Source organism: Pezoporus flaviventris, unplaced genomic scaffold (genome assembly GCF_033815535.1).
Source record: "Pezoporus flaviventris isolate CSIRO_AGI_PZ_B2104156 unplaced genomic scaffold, CSIRO_AGI_Pfla_v1 ptg000014l, whole genome shotgun sequence".
Lineage (NCBI taxonomy): Eukaryota > Metazoa > Chordata > Aves > Psittaciformes > Psittacidae > Pezoporus > Pezoporus flaviventris.
Window position 1 is genome coordinate 1,397,275 of NW_026892562.1, and position 26,917 is coordinate 1,424,191.

Below are 26,917 nucleotides of genomic sequence, written 5' to 3' on the forward strand. Positions count from 1 at the left end.
GAGACATTGAGGTGCTGGAGGGAGTCCAGACAAGGGCAAGAGAGCTGGTGAAGGGCCTGGAGCACAAGTGTGATGGGGAATGGCTGAGGGAACTAGAGGGTTTAGTCTGGGGAAGAGAAGGCTCAGGGGGGGCCTTATCACTCTCTACAACTACGTGATGGAGCCAGGAGGTGGCTGGTCTCTGCTCCCAAGCAACAAGTGACAGAACAAGAGGAAACTGCCTCAAGCTGCACCAGGGAAGGTTTAGATTGGATATTAGGAACAGTTTCTTCATGGAGAGGGTGTTCAGGCATTGGAACAGGCTGCCCGGGGCAGTGGTGGAGTCACCATCCCTGGAAGTGTTCACAAACTGTGTAGATGAGGCCCTCAGTGCCATGGTTTAGTGGTGGCCTTGGCAGTTCTGGGGAACGGTTGGACTTGATGATCTTAAAGGTCTTTTCCAATCCAGATGATTCTATGATTCTGTGTTTCAGCTAACTGAAAGTTTCTGTAGGCTCCCTTCCTGATTCTCCCTCAGTTTTCCTCCTCTTCTTGGGTTGGACTTCTGGTTAGATGGATTATTCTCAAATCAGAAACTTAGCAGAGTGGTATTAACCGAACAGGCGTTGAATTTCTGCTTTCAGAACCTGCATGATTCAGGCAGGGCTGCACTCCTGGGAGGAGGGGAGAAACACTCCTACCCTCAGCTGGGAACTGAGGCAGGGATTCAGCCTCATGGGACCTGACAGCACTGCCTCTAAACCACAGATCCCCTCGGCCAGAGAAGCCTTCGGACATACATCTTGGGACTATCTTAATCCTTTTGCACCCCAGAATATGCTCAGAATGCTCTAGCAGCGGGTTATGCTACATTTTAGGTACAGCTGTGTGGTGTGTGCCTGTTCCTTGATAGAAAGAAGTTGCTATAAAATGACTGGTCTGTTCTAAAAACATTGCTGGCAAATCCTCGTGAACATGGGAGAGAAACAAGAGTGTTGAGAGCTCTGGGTATCATTGAAATATTTAAATATTATGTATGGTGATGCCTATAATTCAACATTTTCTGTGGTAAACACAGCAAAAATGACTGTAGCATAATGTTATTCCATATTCTAAGCCAGATTCTTGAGGTTTGTTTTATTTGTATCACATGTGGCTGGGAGAAATAATTTTAGGAAGGCTCGTACCATGTATTTTCTTTTCAAGTTGCCAAAATATCTTTAAGAAATCAATGGTTGGGGACTCTTCCGTGTGGCTAAAGATTTATTTTTAACCTCTTGGTGTGCCAAAATCAGGAACAATTATTAATCTGTCCTGAAACTGCTGATACAACCTGTTAGCAACAGATGGTGTAAATGAAAAGCCAGAAGTGGCCATTTTTAATATTCAATAGATTAAAAAAATTCAGTTCTTTAATCTTATGTAACCTCTTGTGACCGAGGGTCTAAGATATTGACTTAAAGACAATATCAATAGCTTTGATTTGAACCTGGATCAGCCAGAGAATTGGATGTTCTGAGATACTGTGTGCCTCTAAATGATGCTTCGTATTCCCCATCTCCATTGACCTCAGTGATGTAGGTTCTGTATGGCTGCACTTCAGGGGTTCTTGTTCAGGTCTGAACTTGCAGGGTAGTTAAGAACCAACTCCTGTCAATGCCTAGGGATGGAAAAGTATTACATTACTAGATATTATCTCAGCCTTGCTGTATTTATACAGCTCAGTTACAAAATCAGGAAGTATTGCCAAGCATCGTTTGGCTACCACTGGCACAACCACACAGACACACAGAGAGAACAGAACAAAACCCCCCCAAAGCTGCAAGGCTGCTTTATTTTGTGATCCAGTTAAGGATAGGAGTTGTGCAGTCTGTGTTGACACTGTGCTTCCAGTGAGACTTGGTTTAGCCCCGTGTGCCACTGACTGTCAGCAGCAGGAACACAGAAATTCAGAGCTTCCTGTGAAAGGTGGATCCAAAGCACAGACCCAACCTCACCTCACCTCTGGGAATGACAGTATCTGAGTTTCAGGTGTGGGATTGCTTGTTATTTCTGGTAACGTTTCTGCAGCCCAGGTTTATTGGTGGGAAACAAGGCAGGAGGGACTCAAAACCCCACCAGCAGCTCATCTGTAAGGGTAGTGCTATTAACATGGGACAGGTGAGAAGTAGCCTGAGGTTTTTGCCAAATCATTTCCAGATCAGGTGTCCTGTCACTTTGTACTTGCCAAGCAAATGCAGCAGAAGTGGACAGATTACAAACCTAGCATGCACGACTCTGGGACAGACAAAATCTTTTGCAAACCAAGGGCTGCAATTTGAGAAGCTGTTATTTTCTGTCTTTTTAATGCCTTTATTGATGCTGGTCGTACAGACCCCCATATCCTGGCAGGCCAGCAGCTCCTTATCCACAGAAACCCATTCTGGTCCCAGCCTCCGTCCTGCAGTTGTGCTGCTCTCCTCAGGCATGGCCCCTCCAGCCCTTTCTGCCTCCACGTCCACACACAGCAACCACGGATCATGGTCAGGCGGTCCCCTGACAATACAGCATGTGGGAAAGCTCTTCTAGGGTGAGCAGCATCCTGTCCAGAGCTCAGCCAGAGAGGAAAGGCCAAAGCGCCATGGGAGAGCATGGGGAGGATGCTGAAGTTTCCTGATGAAGGGAAAATGAGTTCTCCCCTATGGGCTTTTCTTTGGAGGCTCTAAGAGTGATGTTTCTGAATTGGAGGAGTGAAAGAAAAGGGATTAAAAAAAAAAGACCAATGTTAAAAACTAGCCAGTTAGAAAGATGCAACTTTAATTTAGTACATTATTCAGCAATGGCAGGTATGCTGTGAAATGGGGGATGCTGGGGGGCACTAGGAAAAATACACTTCAGTATCAAATCATCTCAGACAGCAAAATGCAGCCCAACACAGTGAGATAAACACGTGAGGAATGAGGGCACAGCTGAATAACCACTGATGTGTCTTATCAGCCTGAGCTGTTGCTGACAGCAGTGGCTCTAGCATCCCTGTCCTAGCAAGTTCATTCCGAACCTGCCTGGATGCATTCCTGTGTAACCTGCTCTCAGTGGCCCTGCCTTGGCAGGGGGTTGTACTGGATGATTTCCAGAGGTCCCTTCCAACTCTGATGGTTCTGTGATTCCTCCTGTGGGGAGCCTGGCGGGATCTGATCCAGTGGTGAACAGGGATCACTCTGCTGACAATATCACTCTTTGGGAGAGCCCTGGTCTACCAAATGGTAGTTAACTGAGGGACTAGAGGTGTGGAGGGAATTTATGGAGAGGCAGCGAGGTGTAAGAGGACTATGCATTTTGTTGGCATTGGGGATTTCTGCTTGAATGAAGGGTCCATATAACCATGGCCTGGGAAGGCTCATCTAATGGTCTTCATTTCTACTTGGGGACAAGAGATGGATTCCCTTCTTAGCTTTGGGTAAGTCTGGCTTGGTCTGAAAATTGGGTTGTGAAGTGATTATTTGGGTTTCTGATAACTTCATTTATAATAGAAAATATTCCAGGTTGGACAGAGCCTTGGGTGACATGGTCTAGTAAAAGGTGTCCCTGCCTGTGGGAGGGGGTTGGAACTGGATGATCTTAACGTCCTTTCCAACCCAAACCAGTCTGTGATTCTATGATTCTGTGATTCTATGAAATGTCTGCCTGTGAAAGCAGCTTTCTGCCAGGCTCTCAGGTGCACTCCTAAATGTTCTGTAGTGTAAATATTCCAGTAATTCCAGATACCCAGGGTGCATGCTGCCAGGCAGGACATAAGGTGTTGAAGGACATTGAACACTGAGAACATAAACCAGAAGTCTCCTGCACACAGGAACCCATGTTTGCTTGTGTAAAAGAAGCTTATTCTTGCTCAGGTAGTATTTTGCCAGCATCAGCATGCAGAAATACTGGGTCAGTTGTTAAAATGGTGAATCTGAACCAGGACAATAACCATAATTTGCAAATTCTACTTAATCTGTTTGGTACAAGTGTGGGAATTGGAACACATAGTGGCAACCACTTCAGATCCTGAGATGGAGATAGGGAAGCGAACTACAATAAAAAAAAAATCGTTCTCCATCATTCCTAAGTTCTCCAAGGTCTAAGGCAGCTTGGGATCTACTGCACACCTTTCTATAGTAACAAAGTGTTTTAATGGGATTTCATATATGTGGAATGACAGTCCCATTTCCCCTTATGGGCAAGATGTTTATCCATTCTTTTTCACACACTCAAATTGTGTACTTAGAGAATATTTATTAGAGAATCTCAACACAGCACGCCCTAACTGTAGAATACAGATGGGTTTATTCATATTTTGAAGTTTATAAGAGGGGTTTCATGCACAACTCCTAGCCCATGGCAGAGACAAGTGCAACCACACCACCACTATGAATATGACTGATGCTACAGTAAGTAAATGTGCTCTGTTGGCAAGAAAAAAGACGATTGTTTCTTGCTGCTGTAAAATAGTCAGGAAATATACTTGGCAATTGAGAATAATGTCCTTTGCAGGATGTTTGTTTATTTTTTGCAGTAATATGTATTCCTGTAAGTATTAATAAGCCTATTTCCAACTGACAAAAAAATTACCTCTTTAGTTTTTATCAGTGAAATATGGTCAGTCATCCAACAATTTGCTTCTTTGACATAGCCTCCACTTGCTATAATCAGGAATAACCCAAGAGTGTATCTCAAGAAATATATGGTTGGAAATAATGCTTTTATGTTTTCCATATTTTGTTATTTTTGCTTCAAATCATAGCTCAGTTCAGCAGGATCTGACATGGCTGAAGTACTGAAACCCCCACTCCTGCAAAACAGTGTTTATTATAGAAACCACAAACTTAACCTAACCTAGAGCAGCTTTTCCAGCAGTGATATAATTACAGTAGTTATTGTTGCAATAAACCAGATGTTCCTGAGCCGGAATGAAAGCGCTTCCCCCCACATTACATTTGTTACTTTGCCTCTTTTCAAGTTTCGTATCAGCTGTTCAGAAAGCTCTTTTTTTTGGTTGAGTGTCACTTACAGATTCTTGCTGCTTGAGTCTTTTAGTGTAAAAAAATGAAATCCTGGTAGGATCCAAATTTTCATTGCTTTCATTAAAACCTCAAACATGACAGTTATCAATGTCACTAATTCTTGCCCTGGTTTAATGACATTTTTTTGTCCTTTAAGATACTTCTATTTGGCTAAAAAACCCTACTTTGAAAAACCTACTTATGCTTGAGATTGAATGAGTACATTGTTCTGTATGAAAACAAACGTTCCGTCCTAGAAGATCAATGAGTTTGCCACAGACTTCAATAAAGTCATCATTTTACCCCAGCATTTTGAGCAACTCAGTTGTTAGGCACCATTGATAGCTTTGGAGAACAGCATCTTTTAACAACCATATTAGCTGTGGTTGCAACTGTGAACCACAGCCAACCATTCAACCTGGACCCCAAATATCTATCATTACTTAAACATTACACAACTTGTAATTTTAACAGTGTCTTAGTCAACACACGTCTAATATTTTTCAGTCCAATCAAGTCCTAACTCTAAAATTATGTTGCCAACAAAGGAATGGGCTGTGTTTAAACTACTAAGACTTTAGACATGAAAGTTGTTGTATATATTTTACTTGTGCAAAAAAAAACCTGTCTAGAAACAAGAAATATGAAAAGTCAAGAAGTTAGAAGATGGCTTTGTTGTCATGTAATAATACAGTAAAGAAGCATATACTTGGCTTTGGATTTGGTTTACATACATGTAAGTTCTCATGAAAACAGGGTAACAATAAGAATGAAATATGAACCCTCTGAAAAAGTCATGGCAATTTTGGAAGAAACCTTTGTCAAGTTCAGTTATACACACTGCTTATTTTTCTAATGGTAAACTCTCAGCCAACCCATCCTTGTGGTAACTGCCATGTAACTTGGAGACAAACCAAGGAGGAATTCACCCACCCCTTGAGCTGCTATATTTACACTTTGTAAAATATAAGTGTTTCTTATAGAAAGAATGTACATGACTCTGAAACACAGTCCAATTTTTCACTGATGTGGTAGGAGATGCAGACATTGTTGGCCTGATATTACAGAAATCTTTGAAAATGGGCCATCAAAATAGCTGAGGAAACCCAAGAGGCACCCACACATTTGGAAGCAGATTATAAGACAGCTCGGTTGCTCTGCCACCACCGCTCCCTGCTTTCAAAAGGCACGGTATCAATTTAACATATTTTTTCTTTCCTAATGGGAATGTGTCAGAGCTGAAATAAATAAATAACAAGGACCCATGTCCAGGAAGCCTCAATGTCTTTCCTATCACAGAATCTGGGAGGCCCCTGTGCTTTCTCCCCTTGGCCATGACATGGCCGGTAAATATTTTCACCACCCACACTTCATTCTTCCCTCTCCTCACCCACTCAGCATTACAGCTGCGCAAAGCATCCGTTACAAACCCTGGAGCCATCTGAAACCTACCTTTGTAATTCTGTTATGTGCTTCACACACAGCTGGGGTTGGTTGGGCTCCTGGTAAATTGGTTTGTGAGACCATGGACCCCAGCTTCATGCAAATTCGGGTGCAGGTGAAGGTGAATGATTTATGGGTTGCAGTTTGAAAATCACTGGGAGAGTTTCAGATCACTGTGTCAGGCTTCGCTGTGGAGATCTCTGTCATAGTCATGGAAATTAAAGAATAGTGGATAGTACACTGCAAAAGGGAATAATAACAGTTAGATCCCAAATGTGCTCCATGTCTGCGAATAGTTCCTGGCCTAAAGGACCTGGGGGAAAAAAAAAAAAAAAGAAAAAGAGTTCTTTTTAACTCTTTAACACTTTCCTGCTTCAAAGTGTAACTAACTCGTAAAGTTTTCATTACAGTCTTTCATTTAGCACATATGCATGCCACTAGCATTTCAATTAGACAGGTGCTCGTGCCAGGAGTTGCCATAATGGTGCTCCCAGACAGGAAGCAGAGGGAAACCCAGACTACAACATTCAGATTCAAAGCTCCATTTTCTGTAATCAAAATGAGAGGTTTATTTAGATGGTGATAAAAGTTTGAATTGCAGAGTTTGGATTTGGATCCTTTTGGCCAGCCCCATTAGCAAAATTAAGCAGAATATTGCTAAATGGAGACTAAGTTAAGCCAGCCTGACTGAGTGACGTCTTCCTCCGTCAGTTTTCACAACTGTCACAATTTGCTGTAAAAATACTGACCAAATTATAGATAAACAAGTTTTTTAAAAAGAATGATTTAGAAAAGAGGATTCAGTAGAAAAGGCTCTGTGGCTTCTTAGTATCCAAAAGAAGGTAATTACACATTCTAATTTTTACAGGAAGCCCAGACTATTTAAGGCAGAAGTACCAAACATGACCCTTAACATCTTAACTCATAAGAACTTAATGGGTTTCAGTTTGTAGTATGACAACTTTTTATCTGAAAAACAATCTTTTCCTTTTTTATTGTGAATGAATCCATGCACAAGATTATAAATGCCTCACCAGACCCTGCTTCCTGCTGATACCAAAACAAGTGAAAGCCAGAGGGATGGGTTTTAGTGTGTGGCAAAAGTTGCTTTGTCATTAGGTGACTTCAGTTATTGTTTGAAATCCTTTAATGATGTGCCCATTTACCAAAATGCCTTCAAGACGAGTGGGGACAGGTTTGAAAAGTTTATCTAAATCCTGAAAATGGCTTGAGGTGGAGTTGTCTTGGACTCCAGGGGCATGAGATTATGGGGAGCAAAGGTAGACATGTGCAGTGTAAGTAACTGTATTTGAGCTTGTCACCATGGTGGGAGGCACAGGTGGGTTGCAATTCATGGTCTTCTAAATGTCTAAGATAGATAGGTAAGATGAAGAATCAAAGCCTACAGGGTCTGGTTCTTCCCATCAGCTATGAAGGGGAATGCAAGTGACCAACTGATGTGTAGTCTGTCTCCCTCCATGTTAGGGGAGGTGAGCTCCATTCCTAGTGTCAGCACCCTCTGTAGCGCAGGATTTGGTGAAACAGGAGGAGAACCAGGTTGAAGATGCAGCACTGTAGAGGTCAGTGCTTTAACCTGTTCTGCTTCCTTGATCATTTAGTAGTATGTAAAGGTCTGGCATGGAAACATTAACAGTAAACAAGACTATGAGAGGTACTCAGTGAAGAAAAGAGTCACAAAAGTGACACAGAAGCAGTCTAGGATTGCAACATCGGAAACTCAGAGTGTGTTTACAACAGGCTTTAATCACCACCTTTGCTGTGTCCATTTGTTACTCGCATTTGATCATCTGCATCTCATATCAACATCAACACATTGTAGGCTCATACCCAGGAAATACAGCAGGGAAGGTTTCATATCACATATGTGTGGATAGCTGTGAATCAAGGAAACAATTGCCTGTAAATAAATGACGTGACACTGGAGAAGTGATAATACAATGCAGGATTTGAGAGCAAAGCCCCATCCTGTTGGAACTGACTTCAGGAAGAGTAAAGAGTGGTGCTGCTAACAGAGCTGCTCAGAGGGGTCAACTGGCGTTTCACCTGCATGATCTTATTCTTGGTGTTGGTATCTCTGTCATTTCAAGTCATATTGAGCTGTAGCTTAGTGTGAAAGATGCTGAAATGATGGGATTTCTTTCTCCCCTCTCTCTATAGCATAAAAAAAATAAAATTTACATTTCATGAACTATTTGCCAAACCTCACATTATAAAAACCTTCTTTTTTAAATGGATAGATAATAAAAAGGAAGACAAAAGGAGACAAACAAATTCAATATTTAAAAGATTTGCTCAAAATACAGTCCTTCCTTTCCACAATACTTTTTTTGTTAAACCATGAGAAATACAAGTCTCATCTAACCATAATCCTACCCAAAAGATACAGGCAATTAGCAACAAATGCTCAAGTAAATGTATCTGTTCCAGAAAAAGGTGTCATAAAAAATGTTAGAAGTAAAATTTATTACCTCTGCAGGCAGTGATAGCATTTCCATTGCCTCCAGCTGGAGGAGGACGTGGTTCCTAGGAAGTTCACTGCAGAGATGTTTATCTTTATATCAGCAAGTCTAGGAGAGAGGGCTCCATAGTCTTCTACGTGAATGCTAAAGGGAATAAAGTGCTATAAATCCCCATTTCTGCAATGATAAGAACTCTGGCCCCAGTTGAAATATATAGCACTAAGGTACAGTTATATAAGTTCGGAAATCCTAACAACATCTCTGAGTATCCACATCTGCAGTCCTACCACAGGTAATCTTCCAAGGCTCTTGTTACAACTGTGGCTTACATAAGCAGCCTGCTTCAGTGTTTGCTATCAGATCGATCAAATATTTCACTTAATATTTATTGACTAAAGAAAGTCTCAGACTCTTTGTTTTGGCTGTAAACAGAACTTACCAAATCCACTGTTGATAATCTTCAAGTAAAGACTGAATTATCTGAGAATTTTCAAATCATTTCATTCAAATCATGACTTTCAATTCATATAAAAACAGACCCATAAGGACTTCCTTAACTTGGCTTTGGTTTGGCCTAATGAATAACTAGTCTTTCAAAACTCTCTAATGGTTAAAGGTAGTGGCAAGGCATCATTTTAAGAATATAGGTGAGCAAATTTGTTGATTCTTCTTTCTCTCTTGTGTGTTTTACTCACAATTTTTTGTTACTTATGACAGTTACAATTGTGCATGGGACTGAAGATATGGCTGTTCACTTTTAAACCACTACTAAGTCAAGCATCCTGACTCACGTAATGGGAGGATTCTTTGTTTGTGTTCCCAAGGTCTTTCCAGCAAACCTGTGACTGAAAGCCCTCTCCCCAAGCTCCTCCCAAAGCTGTGCACCAGAGTGCCTACGGACTGCCTCCCTTTCCTCCCAGTCTGTTCCTGAGCTCCATCTCTGCTGCTCAGTCTGCTCCCTCTCTCCTCCACACATATCCCTGCCCAAAACAAACTCAACCAGGCTCCCCACCCAGACCTTTCACATTCCTGAGCAACCTTACAAACCTTACGTTTGCCTTTGTTTTGGGCAGAGACGTGTGCTGAACGGTCTCCTGGAGCTCAGAAGGGCGGTGGTTACACCTACCATTTTCAACAAGGCTTAACCCAAACTGTAACAAAACCCTCAGTCAGGATGTAACCACTTCACAACTCTGTGTGTGTGTGTGTGTGTGTGTGTGTGTGTGTGTGTGTGGTATGCGGAAAGGAATTTGAAGAAGACATGGCCATCTTTTCCCAAATTTCCAGCTAGACAGGAGCTACCAGCAGGACTAGGTCATAGGCAGTTCAGTTCATCTGAGAGCTGCATGTAAGAAAAATATTTGATTCATAGCATTTTGTTTCTGTTGGGAGGAGAGATGCTGGCACCTTTCTGGTTTCTGCTTCAGACATCAGGGTACATGGCAGATGCAGAGGCAGCCCCAGCTTTTTCATTGTGAGCAGACATCTCCTGAACGCCAGTTTGGGAGCCAGGGAAGACATACTGTGTGTAAGGTCTGGGCATTTAACAGTCTTTTTGCAGACGAGTTTATGTTAAGGTGGGTTGTCACACACAACCAACCTTAATTCCTTTTAAATTCTGTTTATAGCATATCAAGGTCAGAATTATAAATCCTGAAACAAATCACAGGTATAATTAAAAGGAATAATGCCAGTTGTATTTTCTAGTCGTTTCAGTACTTGAAATGTGGTCTCTATACTCAATGGACTTCTCACAGATGAGTAAGATGGTATCTTTGTGAGCTGACAGTAACCTGCTTGTTACAGTTCCTTTGTTTTTACCACTAGCTTGAAATACATACCATTATTAAGCATTGTATATGGCATAACAACCTAGTTAAGTCTTTTTTTTTTTTTTTGGTATGTTCAACAGAGCTTTAGAACTATTTCCAAAAGAAATTTCCAACCTTTATTTACCCTTTGTAGATAAATTCACTTTGCTTTTTTCATGCTCTTTCTGTGGTCAATTTCTAGCAGCCATTCCAGTTCACTAATGAAACTTTCACAGGAATAGAGGATTTTCTCTACATGTCACAGAACATTTCAAAAACCAGAATGTCTTTAATCTTTCTCACATAACTTTGCAACACAAAAACCATTCTGAGAGATAAAGTATTTCCATCAAGTAAAGACAACAAAACAAAATGCGGTACAAAAGTAACACATAATCTTCCTCTTAAAGAGGTAACATCTTCCTATTTAATTGAACGTTGAATTAAATTTAGAATTTTATTTTTTAAATAGACAAGTTAAATAAAAAATCCAGAAGTTCAATGACATGAAAAAGGTTGCAGGTTTAGTATGGTTAACTAGAATATATGTATTGTAGCAGTACAGGCAATTACTGCAATTATCAGCCTGCAGTGCTTAACTAGCAAAAATGCTGCAAAGTCAAAGCATTGGCTTTGTGACAGAACATGCATAAAGCACAGTAAATAGTAATACATGTACAGAAATGTTTAATTCTGTCAATTTCAGAGGTTTATCAAGTCGAGCATATAACCTCAGGCTGGAAAAAATGATAAAGAAACTTAGCAGATAGAGAACGTTTTCCTGACAGGATCCCAAATCATATTAATAAATTGGGATACTTCTGTTTTGTTTTCTATTTTCCACTGAAGGTGCAGGGGGGAAAATAATAGAGAGTTTGCTTTTTACCTCATTATTTGGTGGTCCTTCCTTGAAACTTTCCAAACCAAAGCCATTTCTCGCATCTGGTTGGAACACAGATCTTTAAGACACTCAAGTAATTCAAATCAGATGTAAAAATCTAAGCTATATGAAATTCAAGAACAATATAGTTACGGGGTTAGAAAAGTCTGCAATATGGCACCTCTTTTAATCAATAACAGCCTCGGTTCCAGTTGGTCTGTAAATACAAGACTATAATTAAGAATGATCTACAGCATTAATTATTTCAATACCCAGTGTAGCTAATTACCAGATTAGTGACACTTTACATCTATAATATTAGTAACGATTTCTTATCCCTGTACTCTAGGTGAAGTCCACAGCAATAAGGTCTGTATTAGATTGTAGTTCCAATGGAAAATATTGAAGATCACTAATATCAATAAGTACTTCCTTATCTCAGCCATTTGTAACTGCTTGTATTGACTTCTGTTACATTCCAGCAGTTGTGCTTATAACCCAAATGGTAGTCATTAATTTCCATTAACTAAGTCACAACTCTACCTAATTTAAATTATTTCCAATAACTGTTCAATTAATGCCTGTTATCTGCATTTAATTTCCATTGATTCCAAAAGCTACTGTTGAGGTTAATTGCTGCTGTAAAACCATAGGTGTCATTGGGGGTCTAATCCCAGTGGGCAGCCACAGGGCCTGAATTCTCTCCTCCTGTCAAGCAGTAGGGAGCAGTGCTACACAATCTGCCATGCAAATCAATGCTAAAAATGCAATCAGCTGCAGCTGAAGCTGACCAGAAAACAGTCTTTACCTCATCCATAAGTGAGTGCTCTTCTGGAATACCATTTCAGTTGAACAGAAAATATTCGAAAGATTTCCTCAGGCTTAGCCTGTGAAAATTAATGTGAGCTACCACAGACTGTCCAAAGGAACGCAGTATTGTGGCTTGGTCCACTTCAGTTAAAAAATGTCTTCTGATAAAGACAAGTTCTAGACCAAGAGGAAAATCTGTGCAACTTCTTTAATGTTTCTTTTCCTTATTATAATTTTGTCCATGCAAATACTCCGGATGATCAATTAAAAAAAACCAACAACCTTCTCTGTAGGACCGTTTCAGATATTTTTAGATATTCTGGGTTCTTAGCAACACTTAAAACTCATTGGGATTAGATCACCATGCTAAGATATCATTAGGTATTTTACAATTACAGTCAGACTCTCCAAACCTGCCAATTCTTGAAGACAAAACATCTGCGTAAGTGTGATGTTCCTTTTGAAGAGAAAAGCCAAGGAATCACCCTGCTGAAAATTAGATGTTACTACATTTTTTGGAATGCCATTTTGCATTGCAATTTTTTTCCCCTATTTTCCATGTTATTTCAAATTGAGATCTAGATTTAAAATCTTGCTTTTATTCAAACGAATAATGTTGATTGGCCAACAGTTATTTGTTGGTCATGCTTTGTAATAGTTTTCTGGATTGTTTTAGTGCTTTCATTGGGAGTGGAAATAAAAACCATAAGACATTCACTGAGAAGGAAAAGTCTGAAACTCACTGGGCTTTGATTAGGACATTTTGTCATTAGCTTCTCTTTCTGACTGTGCCCAATGTCTTATCCATAAAGGCCCTCCAACCTAGTCCTGTACAAAAGCTGCCACACATCCCACATTGCAGTATGGTCAAACCTCATATCCAGTATGAAATGACAGTGGGATATGGATTTCCTTGAGTTTTATTATAGCCTGCTGTTCTGTAGCAGTTCTGCATTCACACAGCAAATATAACACATGGTCATTATCTACATTTGGGGCTGGAGAGGCATAAATTATCAGTGGACCTAAGATACCCAAAATTAGAAGACCGTTGGGTAGCTATCATTCCATCTGCATTGCCCAATGCACTCTACAGAAGGTTCAGCTCTGCCCTGGCTTAGAGTGCATCACTGCAGCCACATCTCAAAGTGACAAAGTCTTGGGTAATAGTTACTAACTTCACACCTGAAAGAGAAGTGGTATCTGTAAGAACCAAACTCAGATGCTGCATGTTGTGGGCTAAAGGTTAAGAGGCAAGAGCTGAGCCTTCTGGCAACCCTGACATGCAAACCTGCATAACAAGGACCCAATGCACACACCCTGTAGAGGACTGATGCTGTCAAGAGCTGATACAAAGAACTCTACAAAGGAAACCATTTACAGTGAACAAAAAGAAGGAATTTTATTTGCCTTAGAGAACTTATCTCCTGAAACCTTATCTATTAACTATTTACATAGACATCAGCGGTGATAGATATTATCAGTACTTCCTTTTGATTGCTTCCCTTTCATGCCAACATTACCTCTGCCTGGTCAGACCTGAGACTCTCCAGCTAGTCAGCTAGTCCTCACTCAAGATCTACACATCCTTCACACAGAGCAGAGAGAGGATTTCAGTCTTTCGTTTTCCTGATGGTACAGGTAAGTTTGACCCTATACACAAAAGGCTGGGGAAGAGTATATTGGATAAGTGGAACAAAATGAAAGCAAAAATATGATAGATTAAAGGGAACTCAGTTTGATGTCACAATTACCACTTGCTCCAGTTGGTGAAACTCATCCTGTGCTCTGACATGGCATAGAAAAGCCACGTTTGTAAGATCTCAAGGATTCAACATGCATAGCATTCCTATTAGTATTTGCAGGTCTCAAGCCCATTTTCCTAAATAATTTAACTTTGAAATCACAGACTATGGCCAATGTTTTGTTACACAGCACCTGATAGGTCATAAATGTTTTTCTTTTACTTCCCTTTTCAGAATTCCTCATGTCCTCTGGATATTCAGATTTCCCCTATAAAATAATCATTTTGCTCTGCAACCTCCAGAGGTTTCATCCTCAACAGTTAGACCCTCAGTTATAAAATCTGCAGCTTTTCATGCTCTGCAACCTGGAAGCAAAAGCTGAGGATTAGTTAAGTACTGTGGCTGGTTTAGGAACAGTTGCCAGTTCTTGCAATGCCACAGCTTATGCTGTTTCCCTTTCAGACTCCAATTACCCTGGAAGCCCTGCCCAGTGGGGCAGATGCTCTCAGGAGATAAGCAGCAGCATGAAAAGTTTAGAAACTTATGCCATTGTACAACAAACTTGACATCTAATCTACTGCTTAGGTTTGTAACACACCCAGCAGAGTTAAAGTAATCAGCCACTGCAGTCCATGCACCCCTTTTAACTCTTTCCAGTGATATTCCAGACAGCCTCAATTTGCTGTAACTAAAGATGCTCCATCTATGTGTTTTTTAGTTTTGTGGATGCAGACATTCACTCAGCCCTGGACAATAACCTCAGATGACAGTGGCATCTCCCAGCTGGATTCCTCCAGCAAGGGAACTCCTGGTGTAGAGCTTTTGCAGGAATTTGGTTATACATATGGTATCTCACTACTGAGCTTTATCAAGCCTCAGGTGCCTTTAAGCATGTGCCCTCAAAAGTGTGATATTTTAAAGCTGGGTGTTGTGGTTTAAACCCAGTCAGGCAACTTGTTCACTCACTCGCCCCCTTCTTTCCCTCCCCCTACTCCCGGAGGGACAGAGAAGAGAATCAAAAAGAATGCAACTCCCACGGTTGAGATAAGAACAGTTTAGTAACTAAGATATAACACAAACCACTACTGCTACCACCAATAATAACAATGATAAAGGAAATAACAAGGGAAGAGAATATAACATCTCAGCACCAGCCAACCGATAACTCGCCCCCCAAGCCCGACCAAGCACTGACCGATACCTCCTCCAACCCTGCAGTTTCACAGCCTTTCAGGCTAACTCCCAGTTACATCCCGGGCATGACGTGCTGTGGTATGGAATACCTCTTTGGTCAGTTTGGGTCAGGTATCCTACCTCTGCTTCCTCCCGGCTTCCCCTCCTCCCTGGCAGAGCATGAGGCTCACAAAGTCTGCGACCAAACCAAAACATCATTGTTATCAGCTCTGTTCCCAGGCTGAAAGTCAAAACACAGCACTGCACCAGCTACCAAGAAGGAGAAAAATGACTGCTACTGCTGAACCCAGGACACTGGGGAAAAAGGTTGTATTTACTGTGTTTAAGTACTTTAGCTGAGTGAGGGTTTTCAGGGTTTAGTTTTAGTTTAAAGAAACAGTACTTGAATTTGACTTCTGTACCAACTTCTGTTCCTAAATCTGTTTCCTAACCTAGCCTTCAGTGACTAAGGTATCTGAATGAGTGGCAGAGACTTAAAACAACTACCTTTGGTAATTCTCTAAATTCCTAAATTAAAAGCACTCCTCTGAATACATAAATGGTTTGTCTGTTTCACATAGACCAGGAAATCAGGACCAAAGTCCAATAGAAAAAAATGACATATCAAAACATCAGCTGAAACATAAGGTTCCAGCTGTTTCAAATGCCACTAAAGCACAATGATTATTGCTAACATAAATAAAGCAAAATCTTAATCCAGCTTTATCAAGGAGTTACTAACCATAGTTCTCTGTTCTTCCAGTAGTTTTATGAGAAAGCACATTTTCAGAAGCAAGGAGAAGGGTGGTATATTAGTCACCACTTTCTCTTGTACTGTAAAAACACCCAAACACCTCCAAATGCTTCTAAAAAACAACTGAACTTGGTCAGTTCATACAAAGTAGGAAAAAAGCTGTCAAGCCATCATCTAAAGTATGTCCTTGTTAAGGGGCTTGGCTTGTGGTGGGTTTTTTGATTGGACAATGTCACTTCCTTGTGACCACTACAGATGATAACAGTTGCAACAACTTTATGGTTGCTAAACCAAAGGAATAGCTGGAATTTTTTAAATCTTTACAGCTTCAATACTGGGCTCGGGCTGACGTTTTGTACTTTAAAAGCTATCTTTAAGCAACTAAATAGGTGACAAAGCACTCCAGAGTCTGGCAAGACAGAGTAAAAAGAAATCAAAGCCTGGAAATGCTGAGCCACTGCACTTTTGCTACACTCCATGATTGTGGTGAAGGGTTCAGGTTGCTTCATTTGCAGACTTGTGGCTCCCTTCATTCCAGTAACAAAAAGTGCCAATAGCACACCTAAATTAAACCCAGCATCTTGTACATTCTATTTAGGGCAGCTTTTCCTCTGCCCCACCACATCTTCGAGCACAATGCCAGTTCTCTCATGCCATCTGTGTGAACTTCCCTCCACTATTTCAAAAATGCCTTTTTTCCACTGCTGGGATCCTCCACTCAAGGAGAAAACTTTCAAGGTTTGCTCAGCGAGTAATTATTTTGTTAGCCAAGTGATCACACACAGTTACTCTTTCATTTATTTCTTGTTTCTCACCACAAAGTTGCTGAGAGTACCCTAATTCTAGCTTTTTTACAATACAGTGTGGCAAGCAGGGGAGGAAAAACACTGAAGTTTGATGCTCATGTGTTACTGCAATTCCTTAGCATTCCAAAGACTCATTCCTAATGACTAAAGGAAAATATTTTAAGGACACCAAAGAGAATGTCTGAAGCAGGATGTGGCACAGGGAAACCTGAGCTATCTGGAAGTGAGTTCACTCTTACTGGAGCAGTGGAACCACAGAGCCAGGACTGTTGAAGTCCAGTAGTGTGCTGCCTGGATAAAGATGTTCTGCTTTTGGGATCCAGTGGGATCTCTTCATGGCAGTTAATGAATGTTTTAAATCACAGTAAATTTCACCAGGACTTGTGCTTCTACACCTTTTAGGAGATTTTAAACTCTTGCCTGTAGCTGTTTATCCAACAACTCTGTAGAGTCTGTAATATTCCAGTAGCTACCAGGAACTCCTTGGAACTGGCATGGGGATAAGTTAACAGGGTGCAAAGATTTGAAAATTGAAAAAATTACATTTTTACTGGACCTGCAGAGGGATTTAAGATTATATGTTTCTATTTGAGAAATGGGGATGACTGAGCACTGACAAAGGCTGCCCAGAAAGGTTGTGGATTCTCCATCCTTGGAGATACTCATGAGCTGTCTAGACACATCCTGGGTAACCTGCTGTAGGTGGCCCTGCCTGAGCAGGGAGGTTGGAAAAAATGACCTCCACAGGTCTCATCCAGCCTCATCTTTTGTGTGAATCTGTGAGAAATACCAGAGTTCGACTATTTATTTAAAAAGGATGTGCAACTGGTAGTTCCAGATCTAAAAATCAAGTTTCTGTATAGTCAGGTAGTGACTATAGACGAGGTACTTGGGTAACAAAGTGATGAGCACAACAGGACTGAATTGGAATTAAGCAAAAAGGAGAGGTTCCAGTAGCTCTGTCACTGTTTGTCCAACATAAATTTTTCCTTTGGGGTCCCATGCTAATTCATCTTTCCCCTACTATAAGCTATGTGGTAGATTCACTGTTAAAGTGTATGGAAGGCTGGGTGAACAGCTGGAACACACTGTCTCTATTTCCTCTTTGTAAAATACAATCTCTTGACCTTAGTAAGTTTATTTTACTGTTTTCCTACTGCAAGCAGCCTATATAGAATCATAGAATAGTTAGGGATGTAAAGGACCTTAAGATCACCTAGTTATGTTTGAATGGTAAGGTAGCTTATAGAGAAAAATATCTCCTATAATTGCTCTGCAAACTATATTGTTCTTTAATATGAAGACAACAATGAAGTCATGTCATGAACTTACTGTTACCAATGCAAATAATTACAAAACCATAAGAAAATGAATGCACACAATAACCAAAAGTATAAACTCACCATTACTAAATAGCACTTCATAACACTGGCTCCAAATTATTACTGCCTCACCAACACAGCCACAATATCCAGATTCAAAAAATCCTCCACTCTACAAATTAAAGGAAATAGATAGTTAAGAAAGCCAATGTTTAGTGCACAAAGTGCAACCACCAGTTTCACTACAGCACTAAAGCATGGGAATGAACCCACATTTTAAAACCTGGTAACATTTCCACTCCCTGGCATGCATGATCTGTACCTCCTTGCTCTCTATCCATTTGAAGCTGTGTGTGTTGAGAACACAGAAGCTGGGCAGCTGCTTTGCTCTCCACAACGGCCTCAGATGCTCTGCCAAAAACTTCATGTCTCCATTAGAGAATTTTCAGGGCTGGGATTTTGGCTTCCTACCTATCTGCAAGACACTTTATTGCTAACAATAAATAGAAAATTACAGATTAACAGTAGAAATCTTGGTGAATAAAAAAGAAACAAAACCATGGCACATGGAGGTCTTGTGTTAGGACCTGTCTGGCAGGGCTTATTACAGAGAGGGGCTAAGACAGCAGCGGATGTTCACAGCAGCTCTTCTCTATGGCATCATCTCCTGTGCCACAGGTAGAGGAGCAGGCCTTGATGGAGCAGCAGCTGTGCTTGTCTCTGAAGGTCTGGCAGAGGGGAGATAACCAAACTTACAGGCCTGACCCCACCGAGGTCACCCATGCCCCCCAGCCCTCTCTGCTAGCCTAGAGAAAGGAGGCAAAGAACAGGAATGCAATGAGATACTGGGGGGGTGGGGTGCAGTGCAGTGATACAGCTTCCCATTTTTGCAGGGGGTTGCATGTGAGTGTTTGTACCTCTCTGAGATTTAAGCAGTGCTCATGCATCCCTGTGGCTGGGCAGGCTGGGCATGAAATGCTCTCCTAGTAGAAAACAGAGGTGAGGGAGGAGGAGAGAGGATATTCCTTTTTAATTCCATTCTTCCAAGCCTTGCATCATCTTTCGGCTGTCACCCTCTTGGACTGTTCCAAATTTTAATTCATGAACATACCTTGCCAGCCAACAGTGCTCTAGGCCTCTGAGGATTGCCATTAGCTGTCCTTTCCTCTGAGCAGCTCTGTCACTGCCACCCCTGTAACTGAAGATAGATCCTCCCTTTCCTCTGTGTTTTCTTTCCATGTGCCAAGAGATACCTGTTATAACTTCCAAAGTATGTTGGCTGTATAGCATTCCCTGATTACCTTCCTGTTGTTGTATTAACTCTATAAATAGGACAAAACCACACCTATATAGATGATGTAAGAGAATTACATGTGTATGTTTTGCTCTGAACAGCATCTCCAGAATGAACAGCTGCTGATACTTTGCTGGTTTCATTTTCCTTGTAAAGTTTCCTCATTTCCCAACACAAGGGTTTTTGCACTGTATGCAGATGGCCAGGTGTTATTATCATTCCACCCACATGCCCCAGCCCAGGAACAGTCCTGCTTCTGGCAAAATTCAATCTTTTCTCATCTCTCAACCCATGTTCATCTTTGTATTGGTTTTTAATTAATCTATGGTTAGCTGAGGTTCCTGCCATAAATCAATGATTTGCTTTCAATTCTTGTTAAAGATTTTTCCTTTTCCTAGATTTGCAGAGTGTTGCTCAGGAGCTGCTAACAGCACACTTTTCTCTCATTATCAAATCAGAGAGGAATGGACTCAATGAAGCAAAAAACATAAACCCAGCACTGAGGACCTTCAGGCCTAAAGGCTTTTCTATCTGCCCCAGACATGCTGCAAATGAAAACATGGGGTTTTGCCACTTTGAATGCTAAAGGTCAGATCCTCTCTCGGTGTAAAGCACCACAGCTCAGTTTTGGGATGCAAGCAAGATGTCCTGATTTACACTGATTATTTATTACTTATTTTACATCCTGATTTATTACTATATATTTGGCACTATATATTTCTAAATGCAAGTTTTCCATAACTTTTTATTTTGGTAAGGAGTATATTGAATTCTTCAGGGATCTCATTGTGGATGTCTCTTTGTGCCTTCCTGAGCCACTGTGCTCAGCATCTCTTAGCACCATTATTGAATAAAGTTCTAAGCATCATGGGGTTAAATTTATAAGCCCTTTTCAAACAGAAAACAGTCTTAAAAATCCCCAAATTTCCTAATTGTGTTTATTTTAAAAAGGTGAACAAAAGAGTGATGAGCATACCTATTTGTTCTCTTAAGAGGAGACTCAATATTTATTCAAGGAAGGAAAATCAAGCTATAACACTTTTTAACGTGGTTTATCAGGGTGACCATGGGCACAGAAAGATCTGTGAACTGCATGCACCAGAACTGGGCCCAGTTATGGCATCCTTTATGGCTTAAGCCCATGCTCACTGTACATGTGTATTACATTAAACTTTTTCCTCCTCCTTTTCTCTAGTTACCCTTCTGTGCATTTTGGTCTCTATTTTCAGAAAACTGAATGCACAGTTCTTACGATTATGCGTGTAATCAATTAGTTATTTAGGTATACAACTACTGTGACCAGGTATGCAAATCTCCAAGTAGCTTTTGCCATTTTTCAATAATTTAGCCCTTTGTCATTTATACATCCACTTTTGTTCAAAACTCTAAGTTCATGGAAATCTACCTCATTTGAAACATATGTGTCGATACATATGAATTGCCCAAAAGTGTCACAAAGAGAAAGGATAACCTTGTTGTCAAGGCAGGAGAGCATGAAATCTGGATTCCATTCTGAGTTCTGCCATACATTTCCTATGTAACCTTGAGCAAGTCATGAACTGTAACGTATCTCAGAGTAGCTGACCTACGTGTAAAGCAGACAGAGCCATCCTTGCTTTGCAAGGTTATTGAGATGTTTCGTTTGTTATTGCATATGCAAAGCATAGAAAAAGCTAAGTGGAAGGTGCTAGAGGAGTATAAGATATCAGTAATGGTATATATAGTCACAGTAATAAACATGATATATATTAGATGATAGATGATCATAAAACTGTGAGTAAAGGGGCAAAAATGGCCATTGAGAAGGAAGAAAAGGGAACGGCAAACAAATTCAAGCAGGGGGATGAATGAGAACCAAACAGGAATGGTGAGCATGAGCAGGCATGTGAATAATTAACCTCTATATGGCAATTTTTACTGTCCAACCTGGTCTTGTCCTTTTACTAAGGGCCATGGTGTCAGAAACGTTTGAGAAGAACTGAGCTGGTTAATATGGCACCACCCACCTCACAGTCTGTCCGATGGGCATGAAGTATTCTTCATTTTTCAGGATAAACCTAACAGCAATATTCATGCCAGGTATTGGCCAAAAGCTGGTGGAGAACATTGTGTTATTGAAGTAATTCACATAGCTCTCAAAACACATAGCAATTCACGTGTTCAGTTAAAAAAGTACTAATATTTGGGGGTATGGTCTTAAGGGAGCCCTATAAATCATGATGTATTCTGAATACAGTTCCTTTTAAATATTAGCTAATTTTGTCGCTGACCTATATATGGCATTCACATTATTCACATCATCAGGAGTCTAGAGCAGACTGATTGCGGTATGTGGCCCAAACTTATGACTTAATACAGCAAAATGTTCAGCATCTCGACTGTTTAAATGTTATGTCTTGGGCCCCATGTAGCAAATTTCCATTTTTATTAACAAACTCTTTCCTCCTGAGAAATGAAGCAAAGCTTTTGAAAATATATTAAAGATTAAACATTATTAAAGAGAGAAAATACTATTAAATAAATACATTTAAAGATTGTATCTCTTTGCCTCTGCAGAACAAATTGATGAGTATGTCACATGTGATATTCCTTGGGATGATTTCGAAATCAGAATTAAAAATGAACATAAAACAAACAAACAAAATTCTGGTACAGTGAGGCTTCTGAGCTTTGGGCAAATAAACCTTTATACATACCTCTAAAGGAGATGGTCACCCTGTGAGTCTGGGGACAGTGGAGCCTCCTGCTTCATTGCACCCACCTTCAGTGCTGTTCTGGTCCTTCAAAGCAGCATCCTGCATGGAAAAAGCACATTGATTCCCACCAACAGCTTGCAAATGAGGAAGCTGTGATGAGCCACAGTGAGCTGCTGCAGCATGCCGGCCTCCTGAGTCCCCTGGAATTCATCCCTGTTTGAATCAGAGCATGTCTTTTGGAAACAGATATCATCTTGATTTAAAATATTCCGGTGAGGGAAAATATACTATAAATTTTGGGACATTATTTCAATGGCTAATAAAACTCAATTAAAATTCAGTGATGATCAGAATGGAGCTTCACAGGGGTCCTTATCACCTACAGAGGAGGTGAGATATACTATTTTTATATGTGAATTGCGCCTGTATGACATTAAGAATTTTTAATTACTGACTGCAATACAAAAACATTGGCTAAAAACCCAGCCAGCAGAATGATTAGAAGAATTACTATTCCCTTCCACATCTTGTGATGTGTTTTTTAAACCTATTAGACATAATCTGAAAAATGGAGATAACAGACATGTGCTGTGGAAGTGGTTCCATGACACTTTAGCTGGTCTTTATTAGTCTAGATGAGCAAAGTCAGTGGAAAAAAACAGGCACTTCTATGACATGATTCACTGGCTATTAGGCATATGCCTACCTTAGATTTAGATGGATGAATCATAGTAGTAGTATGTGTGGCAGTTAAGAAAATTTGGGCTGTGGCCCTAGCTCTTAGCAACCAAGAGAAGGCCAGATGAAACAGTTCTACCTGATGGGAAATGATCTACAAGACAGCAGAGTGGAGGGAGTCAATCTTCAGCTCAGAGCCATGGTGTTCAATTGCTGGTGTCTGCAGTGCTGCAGGGAAGTGTGCTGAAGCCATGTCACCACTAGCAAGTACTGACTCCTGAAAGAAGCAGATTTGTCCAGCAAAAATGTTGGAGCCAAGGTCCCAGCCTCCATGCTTCCAGTGCTTTAGGGATTTTACTTTGGACCAGAATTAGTCTAGTCCCACTGGTATGTAAGTTTAGTTCACTCCTGGAGCTGGAATCAACCTCAAGTGGTTTGGATGGATCTGAAAGGAATCAAGACCATGTGCTCTGCAATGTGAACCAAAGCACAGCAAGAGGAAAAACCAGAAGATTCACTGCAGAGCCAAACTCCAGGTGCACACTAGATTAGTGTAGAGACATCCCTTTGTGACAATAACTGTGTGGAGCTGTGCACAACGCTTGAGGCTAGATTAGTGGTCATTATCTTCTCCATCATAGACCATAAGATGCTAGATGTTACATGTCCCCAGAGCCAAAGCAGGTAGTCTGCTGCTTTTTCTGTCTTGATATGCGTGGTTGCTGATTCCTGGCAAGTACAGGTAGTAAGTTCAGAACTGCAGTGCTCACCAGCTTTGGATCAAAGTGCTCAGGGAGCTACTCTAACACCCAGTGCCTCTAGTGAGGTGTCTGCCTGGATTTCAAACTATGGTTTAGAAACTGCATTCTGAGCGAGCATTTAATTGTCTGTGTTTCACTCTATCCTGAATCCCTGATCAAGCTTACAGATCAGATTGGCTTGGTCAAAACCATATGTTCAGCAAAACTAGGCACTGCAATCCTTTCTTCATTCATAGCACAACATAAATACCTACTTCCCTCTCTGCTTGTGCTTTTGTGACTTTACAGGCTTTAGCGGCATGTGTCGCTTTACACTTTGATCTTGAACAGAATTTCTTCCAGCACTAACGGAGGTAAAACTGCAAGCTCTTCAAATGAGAAGTCTGCCTTTCATTTTTCTGTAAGTGTTGTACTCTATAAAGCTAATAATAACAAATAATACAGAGTTACACAGGTGGAAACTTAAAAAAGAAGAAGTCAAATGAGAAACACAACTTTCATCAATGTCTGGGGTCATCACTGGAATGCTAAGAGATCTTTTCATTTGTAGAAGACTCAGTAATTGCAGGAAGAATATTGTCTACCCCCTTCTTCACTCTCCAGAGAAATTACCTAATAGTTTCCAATTGAGATGGCTTTCAAAAGAATTTGCTTTTGATTCAGTCAGCATCTCAGAATAAGGAAAAGGATTTTACTCTTAAGTTGTAACTTTCAGTAGTTGTCTAACGCCAGGTGAAATTCACACCATTCCTCTACTAACATATGCTTCTTAAATTTTCTCTCCCTTTGATATACATCTAATATAATAAATAGGTGAAAATAATAATCTGCTGCACTTCTAACCCAAGATCCAAAAAGTTTCTTAAGAAACTGGATTTAGTTTCCAGAGATGGAAGCTGAGGCAGAGGGAGCTCTCAGGCTTTGGCTGGGATCACACAAGCCAGGAATTGACCTGGGATTAAAACCCAGGTGTGCTGTTCAATTTCTGCATACCATCCTCTAACCAATACTACCACCCAATTCCTCTCTCTTCAGCTACACCTGATTTATAGCAGTGCTGGGAAAGTGTTATTTTTGTGCAAGGTTCCAAAGCAAAGCAAGTTGTCTTCCTTAAACCTGTTGAATTTTGAAATGCTGCATTATTTTGCTTTTAGGGATGAGAAAATGTTTATTCCATCTGCCAGCTCCTATCACAGAAATGATACTCTGATAAATCTCAGTGCTTAGGATGTCTGCTGTCAAAAGATAAGGTCATTAAAAAGAAGAAAAATGCAGTTTGAAATGGAAAAAACGCTCAGTTATTTATCTGACAAATACAGCTGAGGGAGATGGTCTTCCTCTGATGAAGTTTTTTTAATGTGAGTTGTTAACTTGAGAGTGGCTTGTTGGTGTAGGCATGCAAAAGTCATATTCAGAGTAGTTGTGTGACCTAAGTAGGAAGGGCCTGTTTCTTTTAACAAGGCAAAGCCCAGCTCCAAAGAAGTGATAATAGAGATGCCATTGACGACAGGGATGCACGCAGAAGCCACAGAGAGTCCTCCTTTTGTCTCCAGGCACATCACAAGGACCATAATTCTTTCACACACAGAAAGAAACAATTTCCGGGCACTTGAAGGAAGTTCAGTTGAGTCCCAGATAGTGTAAAAGTGTAAACTAAGAACATTTTTGTTCATACAGAATAAAAATACACTGGTTGCAAGTCTCCATGTATGTGGATATCAAGTTTTGGGGATTTTTTAAACAGAAGTAGAGAAAATCTTTCTCTGCTTCCTCCCCCAAAATGCCTTGGGAACTTGCTGCAGATCCCAACTGTCAAGTTATAACCTTTTTGGTTCGGTCTAAAATACATCTATATTTTTCTCCTTCCCAATTAGATAATCTTTGTATTTTATTCACCTCAGGTCTAGCTGCATCACTTTGACCTCTCTGTGAGGCCTGGGTCAATCCTGAAGATGCTGGGCCACAATTCTTAAGAAGGAAACTTCAAGTTCTTTCTGCTTCACTTCCCCTTCACATGTCTGAGGCAGTTAACGTTGCTGCCCCATAGTCTGCATGGCAGGATCTGTGTGCTAGCTGTGGCACCTATTGTCTGCATTTTTCCTCTCGTTAGTCTCCTTGACCTTTTATTGTCTTACTCCTGCAGTGTCAGGTCAGACTTAGTGTAGGTCTCCCTTCACTAAGGACCCCTTTCCTTTCGTGGATCACTAAGCAGGACAATTGCTCTATCCATCTTTTCAGGGTCTATTGTCAAGCGCCCCCTGAGCTGAGAAAGGTTTGATTCACTGAGAAACCATTTTGGTCAAAGGGAAACCTGACTATGTGTCCTTTTAGGAACTCTGTCTTAATCACTGACTTTTTTATCTGGGATATGAAGAGGATTCAGGAGATCAAAAGGTTTGGGAGTACATGGGTTTGACCACATTTTTCCTGGAAATAATGGGAAACCTCCACTGAAAAATGAGCTCCGTTACAATGGGCAAACAAGAAGGAAAGCCACATAGTGTTCCCACAGCATTTTGAATCATCAGACCTTCAATAGCTTCCATAGAGAAGGGAAAAAGTAAACAGAAAATGTAAATGGAATGTAATAATTAATGGACCTAAAGAAACGGACTCATTTGATTTGCGCATAATTGGAGCCTTAAAAAAAAAAGGTAGAAAGAAATCGATGGAGAAGGCTGAAGAATGGAAGTTCAGTGTGGCTGAGTACACGATGGACGTGTGTGGTTACTCAGGACTAGTAGCTCACCTCACCTTTACAACTGAATTTACATTCAACAGCCCCATGCATTTTCCAGGAACCTTACAGAGATCTTGCTGGAGCACCACAGTGGAACTATTTTGGGTTTGAAGGCCCTGACTTAGTATTCAGCCAGATTCTTCTAATGCCTTGAAGACTTCTTCCTGAATTGAAACCCTGACCATTATTTACTATTACAAGGCCTTATGTAAGATAATCATGAAACTTGAGTTGACGAACTTCCAAGGAAGTTAACCAGCAGCAACCATTCCCAACCTGGCAATTTCTTGAAACAGAGATGTAGATGCTTCTTCAGGTGCACAAATTTCAAATCATTTGGTTCTGGGTCCTAACAAAAACCAAGAAGAATTATGATGTCTTTTTTTTCCTGTAATCTAACTAGAAACCTTTACCTACTGGTGTGTCAGAATGCTTTTTTAAATGAACGAACATTTCAGTCTTCCTTCAACTAGCCATTACCTCTGCACAGAGTCAGCTCAAGCCTTTGCAAAAGCAGAGTTGAA

The 26,917-nt window shown here is 40.6% G+C and overlaps 1 long non-coding RNA gene across 1 annotated transcript in view; it reads right to left on the reverse strand.

The window, feature by feature from the left end:
- Positions 1-1,228: 1,228 nt before the first annotated feature.
- Positions 1,229-26,917, reverse strand: part of LOC133269133 (uncharacterized) — a 31,722-nt gene continuing 6,033 nt past the window's right edge. The window contains exons 2-4 of the long non-coding RNA XR_009743328.1: positions 11,621-11,676; positions 8,216-8,615; positions 1,229-1,639 (exon numbers count right to left, since the gene is read on the reverse strand). This is a non-coding gene — a long non-coding RNA (uncharacterized LOC133269133). The remainder of the gene's footprint in view (positions 1,640-8,215; positions 8,616-11,620; positions 11,677-26,917) is intronic.